Source organism: Apteryx rowi, unplaced genomic scaffold (genome assembly GCF_003343035.1).
Source record: "Apteryx rowi isolate R43461 unplaced genomic scaffold, aptRow1 scaffold_284, whole genome shotgun sequence".
In the NCBI taxonomy this organism is placed as follows: domain Eukaryota; kingdom Metazoa; phylum Chordata; class Aves; order Apterygiformes; family Apterygidae; genus Apteryx; species Apteryx rowi.
Window position 1 is genome coordinate 224,438 of NW_020449241.1, and position 12,067 is coordinate 236,504.

The following is a 12,067-nucleotide window of genomic DNA, read 5'->3' on the forward strand; positions in this document are numbered from 1 at the left end:
GTGTTAGGCATAGCTGTCAAGCTGCACTGCCCTGGAAAGCGGGAGCGTGCACTGTGCCCTGTCAGGAATTTCAACCGATACGCGTAGTTTTGCCTCGGAAGGGGAGTCATATTTCTCCTTTATTTAAAGCCAAAATAAAACAGACAGAAGCCAGGAAGGGGGGGTTCGTTCTTTTTGCGAAAGGGGATGTTGCTAAAGTCGTAATTCTCAGCTACAGCTGTGTTACCCTCCCCACAAGACAGCAGAAATGTAGGGGTTGGCAGAAGCATTTCGCTTCTAAGCAATGCGAAAAGCCACGCTGAGAGCCAAGGGAAGAATAAACACAAGGGAACGAGCAGAAAGCTACCTCTGAACCGAGGGCAGTCTGAAATGCGCATCACCCACCTTGATCCCTAAATACATAATGCCTTCCTAAATAAATAAAACAAGTCTGCAAGATGCGAGTTAAATTTTCTGCATGGGGTTGCTGCATTTTGAGAGTTTTACCTAAAAAGTTAAAAGTTCCTGATGTGAGGAATAAGCCCCGACTTTATTTTGGGTTTGTTTATGGTGGAGAGGACAGTGGCGTCCATGGCCGGTCAGGTTTTTACACAAAACTCGCCGCGTCCCTGCACGCCGCCATGTGAGGAGCATCGGAAAGCTTCTCACTCGTGATGCCCACACGCTTCGGCAGAGGAAGAGGCCCCGGAGAGCCATCACCGATTTCTCCCCATATCTTCTCAGTGTGCTGTGGCAGGAACTCTTGTAACGGCAAGCCAGCTTGCAACATTTCCAGAATCTTCCCGTTTTGGCCCAGGCAGAAGTTCTGCAAGAACAACCTTGCTCAGGGAAAGATGAGTGTTGTCTCGTGGTTAGAGCACAGGGTTAGTGGTCAGGAGCTGTGGGTTCTCTTCCAGCTTTGCCACTGAATCATTTTGAAACCTTCGCTAGTCACTTTATATTAGAACCAGTTAGTAATTTTCCATTGGAATGATTTTCTGACAGAAAACAGCTTCCACAAAACTAAAATCTTCTATGTGAATATCAGCTTTCCGTCGGGAAAGCCTTGCATCTAGGGAGGACTGGGAAGGGCATTAGACCCAAACTGAAATATTTGGGGTTTTCTTGTACTAGCCCCAATTTTTTGCTTTGAATAGATAGATTTAAAAAGAATGCCACCCTCCCGACTGTAATTCCACGTCAGTTCACTGCATGCACTGTGGGAGCCTGTGCCCTCTCGCTTTCCTTTGGGAACAAATTTGAGGAGTCTGCACCTCCTGCAGTGAGATGCAGGTTTCTCTCTCGCTGCGCTGTGTGCATCATGGTCTGAGTCAGATCAGCCCAGGCATGTGGGCACCTGGCCCAGGGGAAAAAATAGTAGCATAAGGCTACTAGTCTCATGAAGGAAATGGGTCACTCAGAGAAAGTGCAAAGTCCAGAGACACAAACAAACTGTTTCATGTTAGTTCAGTAATCCAAAGAAAAGTACTGTGATTGTGGATATGCCCAAATGTTTTGGTCAATTGAAAAACAGGAAAATGAAGCCCAGAGAGATGGACCTGAACGTTCTTCTACTATCTCAGACAAAGAAAACATATAAACCCTTTCGTAAATACACTGAGCTTCAGTTTATAGCTCTTGCTCCTCACCCCCTCAGCCATCTCCTGTCTTCACTGTTTTGTTCCAGAATCCCATTCTTCTGCTCATTAAAAATTAACTTTGTGATTTCTGTCCTCAGTATATTCATAGCCTAAAAAAAGCTATAAAAGACATTTTCTTTTAATACAAATACTACTTGTTCCCCTCCAACGGTGTATTAATAGACACCATTTAAATCCCTTCTTAGCCTTTGTTTTGCTAAGTTAAATTTGTGAACCATTTACATTTTCTCTCATAACATCAAGTCCTGGATTACCTAATAAGCTTCCTCTGCACTTGTTTCAGTCAGAATTCATCTTTTCTGAACGCAGGTGATCTTAGCCCAAGATAATGCACGATGTTTTAAATGATGTCTTGCTAGTAACTTGTACAATGGCAATAATAATCCCCTACGCACCTTTTTAGTGACAGGCAGGGATCAAATTTGCCTTTTTCACAGCTATATCACACAATTAGCTGTGATTTATCCAGGGGTTTTGCTCACAATACATAGCAAAAAAAAAAAGGGTTTTGTCTATAAGTATATAACTTTTCCTTATACATTATTACATTTCATTGCACTTCTTTAGCATTCACATGTTTTCCTTCCAAGCAGGGTGACAAATGAAAATATTTTCAAGAAGTATTCCAGGATTTCCAGTCTCCAAAACTGAAGTCCTGAAAATGCTGCTTTTTTTTTAAGTGAAAGAATGATAGTTTAGATTATCACATATTCATGTGACCACATGAGGCTTAATTCATTACTCCTCTCAAATATTCTGAAAGCTGAGGGTTAGGAGGTGTTATATTAGTGCAGAATAATGATGACTAATTTATGTTTCATATCAAATGCAGGAAGAGCAGATATGTGTGCAGTGAATCTTCTGTAACTTCAAAATCTATCTATAAACTTGAAAATACATTGTAGATGTATGTACCTTAAATGGAACACAAGAATGTTTTTCTGTTTGGAATATTGCTGTTAGTTGTAGTTTTGCTTCAGCTATTGCTTCAAATAACCTTCCTCTTTTCCCATGATTCTGGACAGATTCTCTTAAAACATACCCTTTTGCCTTTTCATTACAGAGTAACTAATGAAAATTCCATTTTAAATGTGCTTTCTGTGAAGCAGGAACATTCTCTTTTTCCATCATTAGCAAAAGCCTGTATTTCAAGCTGCAGGGGTACAGCTTCAGGTAGTATAAATCAGCATTGCTCTGATATAGCCTGTAGTCCTTTCAACCAGTATTGTAGAACAATTTAGTGTTTTGAGATGACAGTTGGCATCTTTGAAATATTCTCTTTTACAGAACTAGACTAGAAGTGACACTTGCTGGAGAAGAAATCCTACATAAATCTGTCTAAAAAGACTCACTTAATCATATTACTTCACTAGCAGTGGTAACCTTTGGAGGCCAAAGTCCAGACAGGTTGAGAAATGGAACATGAGTACATAAAGGTGACAATTCCATTAACTGCAATCAAAGAGGGAGGTGAATGGTGAGATCAAGATAAATGACTTATTCTATAGAGAAAAGAAAGTRTGTGAAGGGGAAGGAGACAGAATGAAAATTCTCCAGCCTTGTCATGGAACTAAAGATCCAATCCTGCTCCGCTGAAATCAATGCTAAAACATCTCTCTGACTCTGGGATCCCAGACTGCTGCTGAACGTTAATGTGAACTGTCATTTCAGGAGTGCACATGTACACAAATGAGTTGCCCCACTAGAAAACTATATGCAGAATGTCTCGCTAAATTGCCCATCATAGCCGTACTGGAAATGCAAATATTAGACCTAGCTTTGAAGTCAGCAAGACATTCTGCAAGAGCTGGCAAAAATAAATAACTGGAAAAAATGTTAACCTGCTGGCATTTTTGAAGGGATGACCTGATGCAGTGATTTGGTTACACAGATCACATCCAGAATTCTCAAATACACCGGACAAGATCTTTCAGTCCAACAGGGTGCAGTTCAACCTCAGAGGCTGACTAGCAACAGCTTTGGGACTTTCTTTTGGTCCCCAAATCAGAAGGTGTGGGTACACACTGGTAACTGAAACTATGTGGAGTGTACCACAAGGAAAAAAATTTTTATGCAGGTTCAGTGCCAAACTTCAGCACAAATTAAAGAAGGACYGTTGGGACATTGAGATTTCTGCCCAGCCATATTCATTATTCTCCATGAATATCCTGCAGTGGGGCCAAGGATAGCGTAAATAGCACCACTAAGACAACTCCACGTTACCCAAGTTTTTCCCAAAGGAGGGGGAACCTTGAAGAAGCCAGCCATGCTGGCTTCTGAATTGCTTTGCAACACTGGAAATAAAGCCACAAAGAGATCTGATCTGTTATTTCACAAAACTTTCTAAGTTTATGTTAAAGAGGAAATGAATAGTATAAGATCCATCTATATAGATATTCTTTTTCTCTTCTGCATGTTTCCCACTTATCTGTGGTGTTTTTGAGAATTTCCATGCAGAGGAAAAACTTCATCAAAAACCAATACATTTACCAAAAGAAAACAAGCATATAAGGGAATTGTTTTACTTATAGAAGTAGATCTATAAACAAACTAGATCCTTGACATTCAAAAATTCCACTTAGGTATTAATTATCATAACAATTGAAGGGAAGAAAAGATTTATAAAGGATCGTGTCAAATACGCTTGCTTAGGTGCTTTATACAACCACCTGAGGTGGCTTTCAATCTCATTTGAAGAAGCAGGATAATATTGGGATAGGAAATTGAAGCTGGGAAATAATCTGGATTAAACGCCTACTGGATTATTAGACTAGACCTATTCATTMAAATGGGGGAAAGGGAAGTAAAAACAACTGACTACTATGTAAAGACAACTAGGGAATTTTGAGTAGAAATCTAAACACTCTGAGGAATGTACGACAGGAAAAAAAGGAAATTTCCTTTGGGGGATTTTTTTTTAATGGAGATACTAAGTTACCCCTAGATACTAGAGCAGCCAAAAAGGGAAATCCCTGTTTTGTGCAGCTGTAAACATAGCTAGAAAAATAATTTGGAGCTCATCAATTTGTGACCCATTTGCTTAGGTTTTGGGTAGCTCACCTTCGAAGCCAAAAGTCAAAGCTGTTATTAACAAGGCTACAATGTTTCAGGCTCCACCAAAATTCCAGAGTCTTGCACAGAACCTGCCTCTGCCTGTCCTCTTGGCCAGATACCAATATCCTTTATTCTCAGGGGAGTCAGCCTTCCAAAAAACCACTTGGCACTTTAGTCAGCACTGCACTGTGTTCCTAGCATGCGCTGCAGGCAGGATGTTTTCTGACTGTGATACCCAACAGTGCAGCATTCCAGAGAGCAGGGGGATCTTTCTTTTGAAACCGCAGTGCCAATGCCATAAGTGAAGTTCAGTGACACCGTGTGATCCTAGTGGGAAAATAGGATGACTTTGTTGCCATACAGTGATGCACAGATGGAAAATGTGCATGACTTACCACCTTTATAAACTCCCCTTCTGTGGTGCGAATGCTGAAAATTCTGGCTTAAAGTCATGTTTTCATCAACTTGCTCCCCTCTTGGAAGACTGCCAGATCTCTGCAGATTGGAAGAAGGAGAAGAGCCCCCTGAAAGTGCTCGGAAAAGAAGCCCACTGCTGCAGCGTAGCAGAGGGAGCGCTCAATAGTCTTTGCACACATTTGTTGCTGTAATCATTTGTGTTGCCAGCATAAGGATTTGCTCCCCTGAACAGAAGTGAATAACTCCGAGTTTTCAGACCTATGATCTGTAGCACCCAGTAAGAACATTTCCTTATCTGATTCTCCACATTTCAAGGAAAGATGTGACTTACACTGTATGCTCAGTGCTTTCAGCAACCCGATCACTTACCTACCTGGGCCCTGGGTTAGCGGATTCTCTCTGTGAACACAGTACAGATCCCATGCAACTTTTGCATATCCCTGTACAAAATAATAATATAAAAATCATTATTTAACTTTGATATTGAAGTATTTCCTGAGATCACTGATGTCAGGGCCTAATACCACCCTGGTGTAGATAGGACCAGGCACTGTACACAGAGCCAGCAAGTGAGAGCCTTTGCCTTGTAGAACAGAAACTACAACACAGGTGCAAGCAGGCAGATCACAAGACACAGACAACACCAGTGTCCTCACTGACCAGGAGCAGGCATACTGCCCTGCTGCGTTTGCGAGACAGATTTGTCAAAGACAGCTTCCCTGATAATTCTATGGCAAAATCCAGATGTGCAAAATTGTGAAATCGCAATCTGTTGAGCTGGAAATGAATTTCACAAGCCAAGCTGTGAAAATCTGTTGAGCTCTTTAAATTTCACAATATCTTACCTCTCATGAAAAATAAGAGAGTAAATATTTTCCTGCAACATCTTTTCAAGACTTTTTCCATAGAATATGACTGGCTTTGGTGAAGTAGTTCATTACAGTGGTGATATATCATATAGTAATGTCCAAATCCAGTCAGCCTGGAGAAGGGTTGAAGAAGGCTCTAGCACATTTCAAGCAGCATGTCCTGTCTGTCTCCATGACTGGGACTTGGTACAAAAGGCAGATTGTACTTTGCCCTTTAAATTCAGAAACTAGTGAACACAGTCATAAGAGTCAAAGTACCATAAGCATCTGTTAATTTGTAAAAAATATAATTGTCTGTTCTCCACAGATAAGATGATTGTTAACTGAAATCTGTACTACTATAAACAATACACAGCCTTTCTCCTAAACTCACTGCAAAATGTACAAATGACATTCTAAAGCCAGCACTATAATCTTTTAAAATCTTAAGTTCAACAGGGGCTCATTTAAGTACATAAAAAGAAGCTTGTAGGGTCATTTAGCCACCTGCAAATCATAGACAAATAAACCAAAGATCATTAGAAACAGGAACAAAATCACCATATATGTAGCTAGTTCCTATAGCAGTTCCATTGTCATGCTCTGTATACAACCCAAAACAAATTGTCTGTTTATAATTAAAATACGATACTGCTTCCAAAAGTCTTGCCTCTAGGGAGATAATTTTATACCAGTGGTCAGATTCAGCTCTGGTGTAATATTTCTGATTTTCGTGGAATTACACCACTAAAGAATTTGGCCCCACATCTTACCCACACTGATGCAATTCAGTATTTAAGGGACAGTTATGGGGTTTCCTCCTAACTCAGGCCAAGTTTCTGGAACAAGGAAAGTCTGTAAAAGAAACAGTTGGAGGGATGTTTTCGTCTGGCATTTAGGAACATTCAGATGTTAGAAAATGTCACTGAATTTCTTTTGTACATCTTGCATGTTAGAACTTCTTGCTTTTTCCCCTTTCCTTACAGATACATTATTAGTAGGTGGTCCCAGCAAAACAGGATAATGCCCAAAGAAGTGTAATGAAACAATTACAGACAGCTGTGAGTAGAAGAACATTTGTGGATTCAGTAGGTTTGGCTTCATCTTTGTTATTTAAGTCTATTTTCCAAATTTAATATATTGCCTGAGCTTGTAATATATGATTACCAGAATCTCTGCACTACTCAAGACTCTGGAGAAAAATATAAGAGGTTAATTCTAGACTATTTTAAGTAGCTTTAAATGTTTGGGGCCTGGCTGATCTCTCGCTTGTGATAGTGCTTTGGATTTATGCTTTGCATGACAGCTGGAAATCAGAATATACACGCTGATGCTGTGCTGAAAACTTTGACTTTTGTGCAGAATCAGTGAAAAAGAAGAGCTACACTTCCAACCCCTCCTCCTGGGCTAACCTGCTCTCTCCTAAAAATTAAGCAGCTTCACAGCTATTGTTTGGCCTCAAGGTCACGGCCCAGAGAACGGGAGTTTCCCGAGCTCTTCCTGCCAGTGCTCTGTGTACCGGGCGCCAGGAAGGGGGGCTGCAAATGGTGAAATGTGCGGCTGTCACAGGACGGGGAAGATTACTCCGTTCTCGGTACAGTTGTCTGAGCTGCCCAAACAGCACGAGGCAGATGCCTAAGTTATTACTTCAGGCTTCCTAGGAAAATGAAGGTATCAACACTGTTTCAAAACCATATCTGAACCAAAACTATGGGAGGATTAATTCAAGCTTGGTTCAAAAGGGACGAAGGATGCAATAGCTTACAACAGCAGTGAATTAGTATATATGATGCGCCCGTTGCTGAGCTCTTTTACAAGTCAGCGTGTCACAGTCAGTCAGTGTATCACAAGTCACTGTATCTTTTACAATATTCAGTGTATCCCATCAAAATCTCCTTTAGACTATGGACTTGATATTAAACAGAATATGGAAAAAGACGGTAAACATAATAGAACCAGCAAAGGTACATTTTAAATTTCCTATTTGCATTTTTACACTGATCTGACAATCATAATGCCTTATTTTAAAACAAATGGAGCAAATGCTATCAGTAATTTAAAATATATACATAAATATGTGTGCAAAAGTTAAACAGCCTTTTGGCATATAAGACAGCTGCAGATTCAGAGCTCCTTCCAGTGTGAAGCACAAGCAGCAGAAGGAAACTGCTTTAAGCATTCTTTAAAATCACATTCCAGGTGCTAACCTTTGGATTTTACAGTTTTTCTTTCTGAAGCAATGCTAAAACTATATCACAGCTTTATTCAGCTTTTCAGTTCACTGACCAGTTTGAAAAACTGAAAGTGAAATAAAAAGCACAGACAACACAAATCAGAAATACTGTACATTTTTTGCCATTTCTGTCTTAGCCACAGCAAGGAAGTCTTGTTACGAAGTGAGATAAAATTTTGAGGAAGGAAATAAACTGTAGCTGAACTTTTTTTTTAGGATATTTTCTGCCTGATTGTTTTCAAAAGTAGGAGGAGTACATGACTAGTTATGTAACTCTACCCTCTCAAAGAATTGCCAGGATTGGTTTTTTATGAGTGTGATCCAAATTTAGAACATTTTCCCTACCTACATATGTTTTAATCACAGAAATATCGTGGAATTTTTTGATTGACATCTCTTTCCCACCCTCACCACGCCACACTGAGAGGTCAGCTTATTGGGATGTACAGGCCTGGAAAGTCAGAATGGCGATTATTCTCCGGGCTGCAACCATTTCTCTCGATGCAAACCCGGGGGCCGAGGGCGAGAAGGCAGGCAGCCGGCTCCCACGCAGCGCCGGACTCCCCCACGCAGGGCTCGCCGCAGGACCCCATGCCGTTGGTGGGAGCACAGGGGCCATACAGACTCCCCCAAGCTGGTGGCAGTATTTTGGGAGGGAGGCCAGAGTGGTCTACAGCCTCTGTAAGCGCTCTGGTAAATCCATCTTGATACAAGTTCAAAACCGGAAAATGATTGCTGGCAGAAAGAGGTTTAAATATCCCATATCCCTAGCAATTTGGAATATAATTATACCCTATGCTCTCTGTGCTATTTTTTTTTTTTAATCTACTGATGTGATCCTTCATTCCTCTCTTTTGTTGCCSTCAAAGGGAGTGCTGCTTTAACTCTGTCCACTCTTACTCATGTGTATATTCTACTGCCATATCTCAATTTCCCCCCAAAATTCTTAATGTAAACCCTGAAGAACTGGAGGGAGAGAGGAGAAGCTTTTATTGAACTAAGCAAGTTTTTCAGATCACTGTCTCATCCTTTTCACCCTCCTGGTATGTCAATCTAACTGGCTAGGGCCATGCTTTAAGTTTAGTCAGTTCTTCTCCCCTTACTTAATTGCTTTTAAATCAACTATCAGCTAAAAGTTTCATCTAAAGCTATTTTGTCTGCATTTTTTGCCTTAAAAATGCCCATCCAAAAATTACTAACTCATCACTGAGCTTTAGGAGAAGGTCAGCTTGATATGGGACAAAAAATATCTGTTACACTTGCTTTGTTTTTATATGCTAGTGAAAGGAAAGAAATCCCAGACAGATCCATGGATGCTATTGTTTATCATCCTTTGAGAAAGTGTATTTTCTAAATTAGCTCTGTGATACTTGTGTCACTGAGTTTCTAATGTTGCTGAAAACTGGCACCAATACCAAGATCTGCGTAACTTCAAATTTTGAGCCAAGAATAATGTTCCCCTTTAGGAGAAAGAACCTCCAGAATTAAGACTTCAGCTGCTCCATCTTGAGCTGAAGAACTGTTTTCCAAACTGCTGGCTGTATTGGGCTTAAAACCACAACTGAATGAATACAAAGGAGGAAGCCTAACATTCATCAGGTTAAATATATGGAGGCTCTGGGATTTTTGGAACATCAGTCCCTTCACAGCAGAAAATATTTGCAATTTGGTATTGCAAGCATTTCCCTTCCCACTGGAAGGTTAATTTATCATAGAGCAATGTATTCCTCTATTCCTCATTGCTCTCAGACAACATTGCAATCTGGCAGTGTTCTTGCTGCATTAACTTGTTCTCAACCAGAAGAAAATCCAAGTGTCAGCAGTGGTGAGGGCTGTCATTGCAAAATTGCTCTCTCTTCTATCATGCCTCTATTTATTAAGGGAACCAGTTCAGAGGTTATGAGTAACGCAAAGGATATCAGTGATATATTTGGCCTTTTAATAGTGGTCTTTTCAAGGTAATCCATATTTTAGCACTGGCCCGTAAGTGTTATTTCCATTTGTAGTCCATTGCCATATTTATTCCACATGACCTTGCGACAGCAACACAGAGCCCTATGACCCTGAAGGCTTGCTAACTGCAATTCCTCCAAGCACAGCTTCCAGCACTGCATCCCAGGCACTTCCAGCTTGTTTAGAATGCAAATAACCACCGGGATTCTCTGGGTTGAGTAATGATGTTCTTACTACACCCACTTGATGTCCTTAATATTGGGTAACAGGAAACTAGGGGACAAAACAAACTATAACTTTTTGGTTTCTAAGACCCTGAATCTGTAAACTCCAGCTCTATGGGGGTATCTGCTCTTTGACGCTGCTTCCCATACTGCATTTCAGCTAGGAAGATGGATGTACCTTAGCTATAGTGAGTCATTCACTGAACCTAGGCCAAACTTTGAAGCAAATCTGGGCCAGTTTATCGCCTCAGGAGGAAACCTGTTTTTTTGCATGAATTAGATGTGAAAATAAGCAGAGCCTGACTGACATCTTTTCTGAATTCCAACCGTAAGGGTAAAACCCAGCGGGCATGAGCCTCAGGCACGACAAAAATGAGGAGGGGAAAATGAGGCTTCCTGTCTCCCATCCAAGAGCCAGAGACACGTTACTCAGAACTTAGGGTATAGAATGTCTTACGTATGTAAATTGCTGTGAATATGCTTACATTTTTCCTGTAGTCTCCAATTAAAAAAATTTTCATTTTAAAGCAAAACCATTCCCTATGAACTTGTTACACCAGTTCTTCAGCCAGGCAGTTCCTACTGCTTTTTAGCTGATGGTCCTAGCTCAAACTGCACTATTGTGTTTCTCTACAGAAATTTCTGTTCTGGTTTGTAGTTGTTTTAATTCCATCACAGATCACATTCTGTTTAATGATAATTTGATTTTGCATTGCAAGACCCAGTTGTACATTAGGAGGTCACAACCTTTCCATTTATCTCTTAAAGTAACTATTTTTTCCCCAAGTTCCATCAGGTTAAAACAGTTAGCAATTTTTCTCCTTGAAGTGTCCCTTCAGCTTGGCCAAGATATATAATAGATCAGTGTAGCTACGAATGCATTACAACATTAGTCATCAATTAGTTTTAAACCATCGCTGCAATATATCATTTATCTAGCTTGCTGTAGCACTATTGTGAACATTTAATTTTTTTAAGGCATCTTGATTTTTTAACCTGACGGCTGCATCCCTCTTTTGTCTCCTATACAGACATCTCCTTAAGGAACAATAAAAATTAGATTTGTTTGACCTGCACTCAGGGTTCGTTTAAGCGAGATGGATTTTAATTGCTCTGCCTAGTCTACCAGACAGCTTTTATGTAATATTCCAGACATTTACGCACTGTCTTTTCCTCTGCTGTAAGCAGGTGTGTGTGCCCACAAATGCCTGTAAAGCAGCTCTTACRATTCATTTCACATCTCTGATAATCCTCTGGGAAACTGCTTGCTCTGAGATACCATTGGCATTGAATTAAGGGCTCAAGTCATTGTCGCTTCTTTTCTCTTAATATTGTTTCCTTTTGTCTTTTAAAATTTAACTTTTGGCGTGGCTAGTTCTAGAAGGACATCGCTAAAGTGTGTTGTCATTATACAACACTGAAGGCTCACCTCTGCTTTTCCTGATAGTGACGATGTGTACAGAGCCTTACCTGTCTCTCTCATCCCTCCCAAAATCCACATTGTCCTTCTACCATTTGCAATACATTTAACTTAGATTTATGATTTGAAAGGATTTTGAGTGTAAGAAAGATAACCAAGACTGAGACAAGCATCTCTATACCACAGACATTCAGTGTCTTGAAGGATCCAACTTCAATTGATAAGTCACACGACCAAGTTATCACAGCACTGAGTTGGGGCCTGAAACACCCTAACTT

At 40.3% G+C, this 12,067-nt stretch overlaps 1 protein-coding gene across 31 annotated transcripts in view; it reads right to left on the minus strand.

Moving 5' to 3' along the window:
• FGGY (FGGY carbohydrate kinase domain containing) overlaps nucleotides 1-12,067 on the minus strand; it is a 343,412-nt gene that overhangs the window by 158,044 nt on the left and 173,301 nt on the right. For 8 of the 31 annotated variants that reach the window (XR_003254058.1, XR_003254050.1, XR_003254049.1 and 5 more), the window contains one exon: nucleotides 487-5,551. The exons of 17 other annotated variants lie outside the window; for them this stretch is intronic. The gene's annotated coding sequence lies outside the window, so the exon portion shown is untranslated. Of the gene's footprint in view, nucleotides 1-486; nucleotides 5,552-12,067 lie in introns of those variants that run through there. 6 more of the 31 variants (XR_003254070.1, XR_003254069.1, XR_003254068.1 and 3 more) reach the window with 5 other exon arrangements.